The sequence below is a fragment of the Rhodamnia argentea genome, chromosome 1 (genome assembly GCF_020921035.1).
Source record: "Rhodamnia argentea isolate NSW1041297 chromosome 1, ASM2092103v1, whole genome shotgun sequence".
Classification (NCBI taxonomy): domain Eukaryota; kingdom Viridiplantae; phylum Streptophyta; class Magnoliopsida; order Myrtales; family Myrtaceae; genus Rhodamnia; species Rhodamnia argentea.
Window position 1 is genome coordinate 16,484,861 of NC_063150.1, and position 8,159 is coordinate 16,493,019.

Consider the following 8,159-nt stretch of genomic DNA (forward strand, 5'->3'; position numbering starts at 1 on the left):
CAAAGTTGTTGAAGACAATTTTATAGGCGAAGAGGATGAAGTGGAATCGTGGAAGCCTTGATAAGGCACAATGGGTTGTTCGAGCAGAAGTGATTGAATATGCAACAAAGCTAACAGGAAGAATTGAAGAAGGTTTCCGCAGGAGTTCAACGAACGAGTTGATCGCGACTTCCACATTCTGATCTTCTTTGCTTTTGCAAGGAAAATGAGCAAGACTTTGTCAGTGGAATTGCAAGAGTAGTGGTGGAAGAACGAAAATTAGATCAAGCTACATCTTGCGGAATATGGGCTCTTGAAAAGCTATCTACGGAGATAAACGGGGATGTCGCAAGATTCAACAAGATAAAAATGATCACACTCGGGGAGATTGGTGTTTGTAGGACACAAAGAAACCAGAAATCTCGACACGCAAGTTATGGGATATTCTATTTAAGCGGGGTAAATGCAAGATATCGGAGTTGAAAATTCAACATTGAAATGGCAATCAAAGATTGAGTTTGAAGGGACGATCCTCAAAGAAAATATGAACAACAAATACCATCTTGGGCTTTAGCTCAAACAGGTGAAAAGGATCTGCCGTAGCGGTCAATGAAAAGTCTCCATGACACTGTTGTGTTTCAAATCTACTAAAGCTCTCTTCCATTTTCTTTTTAACCTCGTAGCACTAAATAAGAACCTCATTTGTCACACTCTTTTTTTTGATTGAACGATTGACAATTTGAATGCTAGCATTGATTGAATGATTCATTTTTTGAATGCTAGTATGTTTTGAGTAAACTGCATAAATGACCTGAATATGCATTGAATTTAGGGGGAGCAATGTTTTATCATTATCGTTATGGATACTTCCTTTTGCTGATGACAAAAAGGGGGAGAAAAATGGCATATAATTGTTATGTATTGTGATAATATTTGATGGTGTTATGATATACACTAATACACTTCATAATTGTATATGATTGTGTGAAATCAATTTGTTATATGTGTGTGTATTCTGGGAGTATCCTTTAAATACGGGATTTTAGCATGTTCGAATACAAAAGCATGAACGTTGGAGATATCATCGGAAGGAACATCTTCTCATCTTTCTTAAATGGAGTTGAACAAGTTCCATTTTTTTAAAATCACATTTTTGAAAGCTCATTGAACGGGGACAAGTTCTGAGTTTTTAATAAAGTGTGATGATTTGAGGAGTTACAATCTTCATATTTGTTCTTATTTGAAACTGTTTAATATCTCAAAGCACTTAGAATACAAACTTATCGAATGAGATAAAACAAGTTTTGAAAATTGCTCATCATAGCTTATAAATTCTTTCGAACTTATTCTTGCTAAAAGTACAAAGAACGTCACTCCAAAATTATTACTTAGCAAGATTATCACTAGAGTAACTTTGTTGAAGTTGTCTCCTTTCTAAACTCATTTCTTTTTCTATAGTGGTCGTTTGTCATCATCAAAGGGGGAGATTATTGAGGAAAACTCCTGGACGGTTTTGAGGTTGACAAAACAATCCTAGTACTCTTGTTTTTGAGATAATGCTATGATTTACTTGTTTTGGATTATCCTTTGGTGTGGGGATGGGTTGAATCTAGAAAAGGATTTGGCTAAGATGTTGTTTTTTTAGTTGATGTTGGTTCGAGCTTGGGCGTTGAGTGGAGATAGCTCGGACCTTGGAATGGCGCTCAAGCTCGAGAGAGTACTTCACTGCGAATCAAAATTTCAAGAAGAATACAAATTGAACTTAATTGATGCATATCAACGGACGCCTTGGCTGGATCTCTTTAAAAGATTCTCATTAATTGAGATCAATCAAGAATGCGGAACCAAGAAGACAATTCAAGACTTTTTAAATGGAAGAAACCATCTATGGAAACCCGGGATCATAAGTGTATAGGCGATTTGATCTAAAAGGGGAAGACTTTCCTTTGGCGATTCCCAACGGCTAAGAGATTTTCTTTTTGCAAACATCTCGTCCAAAATAGTAGATTTGGATAGATCTCTTCTGGATGCCTTGCAACGACTAGATTGAAGGCGGAAGAGTATAAAAGACATCTTGAAGACGAAGGGAAAAGAGATCGGCGTAAAGAGGGAAAAAGTGTTCATAATTCCTAGATATAGTATACTCCATTTCAAACACACTTTTGATCCATCCATTGTAATTGTGGGAGGTGTACACAAGGTGTTGAACGCTAGGTGTGAAGTCCTGCGTGTCAGGAGAACGATTTGTAACCTCCGAGCACATTAATAGTGGAATCCGGCGATTGGTGAGAAGTGGACGTGGCAACCAAAGCTGAACCACTATAATCCCTCGTGCAGTTTTCCTTATCTCTTACTCTGATCACTATAAATATTTGGTGATATGTAAACTGCACACAATCAATATGCATCGATCCTATTACATATCTAGCATCAATTGAATTGCTTGAGCATCTGGGATTTCTATTTTACACCATGTGATTTGAATTCCGCGATAAAATCTTAAAATCATATGTTATCACCTATTCACCCCCCTCTATGTGTATTCACTAGCCATCAACAGATGGTAGGCTAGGGTTTTTGGTTTCGGAGGTCGGTGGAGCTTATAGGCTCGAGTCAAAGGACTAAGGGTTTTCAAATCTGCTGGGCCCGGGTTAAGTAGCTCACGAGTCCATGGGCGGGTCGCGGTTGAGGCTTCGGGTCCAGCGAGCACAATAAGCTTGGCGGCGACTAAGAATTCCGAGGAAAATAGTAGGGCTCCTCGACAAGGGCTGAGGTAGGGCGACCCCGGTGGCTCGTCGGCTCGGGTTGCGGTTCACAAGCATAGGGGTCTCGAGGCTGTAAGTTTAGGTTCCGCGAGTGCTCGAATACCGGGTTAGTTGGGGGCATGACGCGACGACGGGACGAACTCGGGCTGGAGGGAGGGGTGGTGGCTTGCGTTGGTGAAGTGAAGGGACGGTATAATAGCGGTATAGGGTGGTGGCACGGGTGGATAGTGGGTCATAAGGCTCGAGCCAAGAGGGATGGAGGTCGTAGGGCAAAGGCGAAAAGAAATGGTGGTTGGGGCGTCGGGGTTCAGGAGAGGGAAGAAGGTAAGTCGCGAGTTGGGGTAGCTTCGGGTAGTCTCAAGATGAGGCTCGGCCAAGCGACGGACAAAGGTTGGCGCGGCGGTGGTCAACTAGAAAGGGATTGGCGGTTGCGACGGCGATTGAGGTTGAGGTGGTTAGTGTGGGTGGTGATGGCCGGGCGAAGGGGAGCTAACCAGAGTAACAAAAAGAAAAGACGAAGAAGAAGAGGAAGGAGAGGGGGAGGGGGTGTTGTCTATTGGGGAGGGAGAAATGGGAGAGAGAGAGAGAGAGAGAGAAGTAATGGTGATGGGTGGGTGACTGATGGGATTGGGGGCCCCACCACTAGTCAACTTCGAAATTTTATCCTTTAGTGCAAATATCAAGGGATAGTTTGGTAATTTAGCTCGCGGGGTAAATTAATATACAGGTACTAAAAACAAAGAGCAAATTTAGTAATCTCGCAACCGGGGTTCGGTTAGGGCTAGGTCAAGCGCGAAGGGTTTCAAAACTACGACTCAACTTTTCTAGCTTAACTTTATCTGACCGACATCTCGGAACAATACAATTATTGTCTCTTAAATCTTCAATAATCCATATTTATTTACCAGGCTAGAATTCTTGATTTAAACTCATTGAATCTCGTTATCTTATAGACGTCGAAATTTCAGAATGTCACAACTCTCTCCTCCTTAGGAAATTTCATCCTCGAAATTTGGCCACTATAACTTCTCAAATAAGAAAGGATACTGACCCCTCATAGAGTCCTCACTGCTCATCATACAATACTCATTTCATATTAATCCTTATCTTAACTCAGTATACTACAACCGGAAAACAACCATCAATACCCAAGTCAAATTTAAACCTACAATCCTCAATTACCAACCTATCATAAGTCCCTAACCATAACCCATCTAGACAGGTTAAATCGTCTAACTCTAGAAGTTCAAACCTGAATTGTCATCATCTGAACTTCCTGTCTAATCCAATCGTCAATTGCCATACTATATCCACAATTAACCATAGAAATCAGCCATCCTTATTTATTGATCGATTATTCCTTAATTAATAAATAGACATAAGTGGTTACTATTTTCCCTACCAAATACAAACACATCTTACAAGATACCACCTAGCATCCGAATTATCCTTTCAAACGGGCCATTCGTCTACGGGTGGTAGGCCGTACTAAACTGCAACTTTGTTCCCAATACAATATGCAGATTTTTTCCAAAACGTAATAGTGAACTCGAGATCATGATCTGAAGTGATCGTCACCGGCACTCCATGAAGTCATACTATCCGTAACACAAATAACTCAACATATCTATCCAAAGCGAAATCCTTTCGCACTACTATAAAATGAGCAGACTTCATCAATTTGTCCATTACAACCCAAATCTAATCATTTCCCCCTCGACTTCTTGGCAAACTCATCACAAGTTCCATTGTGATATGCTCCCACCTTCACTCTAGAATCTCCAGTGGTTGCAATAGTCCACTAGACTTACAAGGCTGTACCTTGACTTGCCAATATATCTAGTACTTCACCATGTACTTGGCTATGCTAGCTTTCCTACCATTTCACTGGTAATACTATCTCAAATTCTAGTACATCCCTACGCTATCTGGACTAATATTATAGCTATAGCGTTGGGCTTCCGACAAGATTTCCTCCTTAACCAAAGCAAGACCCTTATGGTCATTATCTTAAGAAACTAGGTGCCTTTCTATACGTCCGACGTGTACTCTAATCATTTGTCTTTCTTAATTGCCATATCTCGCAATCTTAATTTTATTATGGGTCATCATCAATCTCAGTAACTCACAAATTTATTTGGCACACCCTACTATGTTATCCACTTGTAACTTACCATTACGAACTTTCCTTGTTCATTTCCACAGTTCTTCATCCCATATGCCCACCTATAGTTTCGTTGGTTACGGTCCTAAAATAGTACACACTCTACCATCACATTGTTGGGTCACTGGTCAACTAGCTCGTGTAGGTATCAGCTCATTCCAAGACTATCCTACTCACACAACATAGGCCTTCTCCGACTCACGTTCGGAGGTACAAATCAATCTTCACTAATACCACAAGGCACGGAAGCATTACTTTCTCGGGGTATCTCGATCCACTCACCATCTTTCATTTGTCTCTTAAGATGTAATGCTATCCACTTTCAAAAATAATTTCACTTTGAGAACCAACTTTAATGTCATGAATAGGTGCAGTACATAATTATCTTTACCACTCTTCAACACTACTCACTTTCACATTAAAAATTTATCAATTCAAACTTTCTAACTCCACAAGCAACCATTATATCTCGGGGATCAATTTCCTAAGATCAATCTATAACCTCATGTTTGATCGTGGTCTAGACAAAACTCTTATGTATTCAACCCCACTAGCCTTTAGTTCAAATGTTCATTGTTTGCTTTCTTGCAACCCTTTCTTCTCATCAACCAGGGTCGTCAATAAAAATCAACAACTTAAACCCTCAAGGTGCCACACAAATTCAAACCTATAATCCATAATTATTAATCACCACAGTCATTCCAAACATGCTAATCACCAAGCTCCAATGATTTAAGTTTAAATCCTCACCTTTTGGACTTATCATCCAATCCTCTTGCCAACCACTATATTATATCCTCAAGTTTGGTCGTTGACAATTCAAAGTTACAATCACATCATCCAAGCGGCCCTTTGCCCATAAAAGAATCACTAACCGTCAAGCACATTCACTAATGCAAATTCATGCTTAAAGCTCTCTAATTCCTGTTTGCTTCCTTGGGAGTCTCCATCATAATACTACTCGAGGCCATTAATGAAAGTCGATAGCTAAAACCATTAGAACAGCATAATTCAATCTTATGATCCACCAATACTAGTCATCTCATTACAAACCCATATTCACAAGTCAAGCTTATTGATATGACTTTTCCATTTCAACATATCGTCCTTCTTAGGTATTCGTACCAAGAGCATAGTTATTGCAAGGAACCTTTTCACAAAAAGCCTATAATAGTCCACCAAACCTAAGAAAGCTACACGAGTTAGCCAAAACTCGCATCTACTAAACTTGACAAGCACTTATACTCCCTAAGGGTCCTCAATATAGTCTTCAAGTGCTGCTCATGATTCCCACAACTTCTCAAGTACACCAAGATATCGTCAAATGAACACTTTCACCAATCGATCTAGATATTCCTTAAACACTCAATTCATCATGTCCATAAAAGCGGCGAGGGCATTAGTCAAGCTAGACACCATCACAATAAACTCATAATGTCAACAACGTGTCATAAATGCCATTTTTGGTATATCCTCTTTCTTAATTCTCAATTGATGATATCCCGTCCGTAGGTTTATCTTAGAAAATACCGAAGCTCCTTGCTACTGGTCAAACAAATCATCTATCCTTGACAGTGGGTAATTATTCTTGATTGTCACCTGGTTAAGCTACTTGTTATTGATGTACAACCTCAACGATCCATCACGAACAACACAGGTGCTCCCCATGGTAATGCACTAGGGCGAATGAATCCTTTATTCAGCAACTCATGGATTAGTATCTTGAGTTCCTCAAGCTCCGACAATGCTATCCTATACGACGCCTTGGAGATTGGCTCTATTCTAGGGGCTAACTCAACTACAAACTCCATTTCCCTTTCTGGTGGCAACCCTTACAACTCTTGAGCAAAGACAACCGGAAATTTACACACAACAGCAATGTCCTTCATCCTAGGTTCCTCATCTAACGCATCAACCACGCACGCTAAGTAACCTTGACAACCACTTTCCAACAAACAAGTCACTTCAAGCAATGAAACCAACAAGGTTGAGGTTCTTCCTCTTTTACCATCAAACTCAAAACTAACATCATCCAATGGGTTAAACCATATCGCCTTGTGACAACATCCATTATAACTCTTAAGATAATCTATACTAGTAACAACATTAGAATCAAACATTGCCAACACATTCGAATCTATCCTCTCCTCGTGACCCTTGATAATCAACTTACACCCGGAACATCCTCTAGCAGACACTACCTAGTCCTTTAATGGCGTAAAGATCCTAAAGACCATTCCCAATGGTTCCAAACTCAACCCAACTAGTTTAACAAACTATACTCTCAGTAGGTATCTTACGGGGCCCTACTCACCGTCGAGTAACCTTAATGAAAACTCAGGCATACATCCTTAAAACTTAAATAGCAAACACATACACTTAATTTCAATCCTACTAACTATCCCAAATCCCAACGCTCCTTATCACTATAGGCCATTATTAGATGATTCAGGTTGACCTGGCTCTGATACCACTTTGGATGGGGATGTCACGCCACAATACTTGGGTAAGCAATATCCCTACCTAAATACCTCAGGTCCAAAGGGTTAACGTCCCAAGCACGTTATTGACCCATTTATTTTAATCTTTAACTACACATGTAGGAACGATTTGCTCTTAGATAACATATCAAAGCGGGGATAGTAAAGCGGGAGACATAACAAAGGTTCAGCAAACAAAAGATTTCATTTCATTAGTAGATAATTTTTAATTCTACAAAGCTATACAAAATAACCCCATACTTTGGGGCAGCTCCCTAAGACCAACAAAAAGCTAGGCGGGTTAGGATAGGGTTAAAGTCATATCTACTCCAAAAGAGGGGCTACGTCACCCTTGAAGTCCACAACTGCGGGTCCTCCAAAAAGTCACCTCTCTTATAACTACTCAAGAGCGGAAGTCATGTTGTGTTACCGGATCGCAATCCGAGTCTAAGTCGGGTCCACTATTTCTCCGTCGGGCATATCGACATCTATCAAGTCCCAAGCATGGAATCTAGGGGCCGTAGTTGGCGGCTCTTTGAATCTCCGGATTGGGCCGTAGAAAGAGCTACCCCGACGTACATGCCGGGCTACGAAGCGGTGGAGCACTAGGTACCCAACCCCTCCTCTACCCATAATATCGTCATGTGACATTTCCGGACCTCGATCCGGACATGGAACGAGGTTAATATTCGATATTGAATGAATGGTGAATAGGAACTCCGAACCCGACCGAACGCTTCTCCATTGCCACGGTCCCGAAAAGGTGCCAAC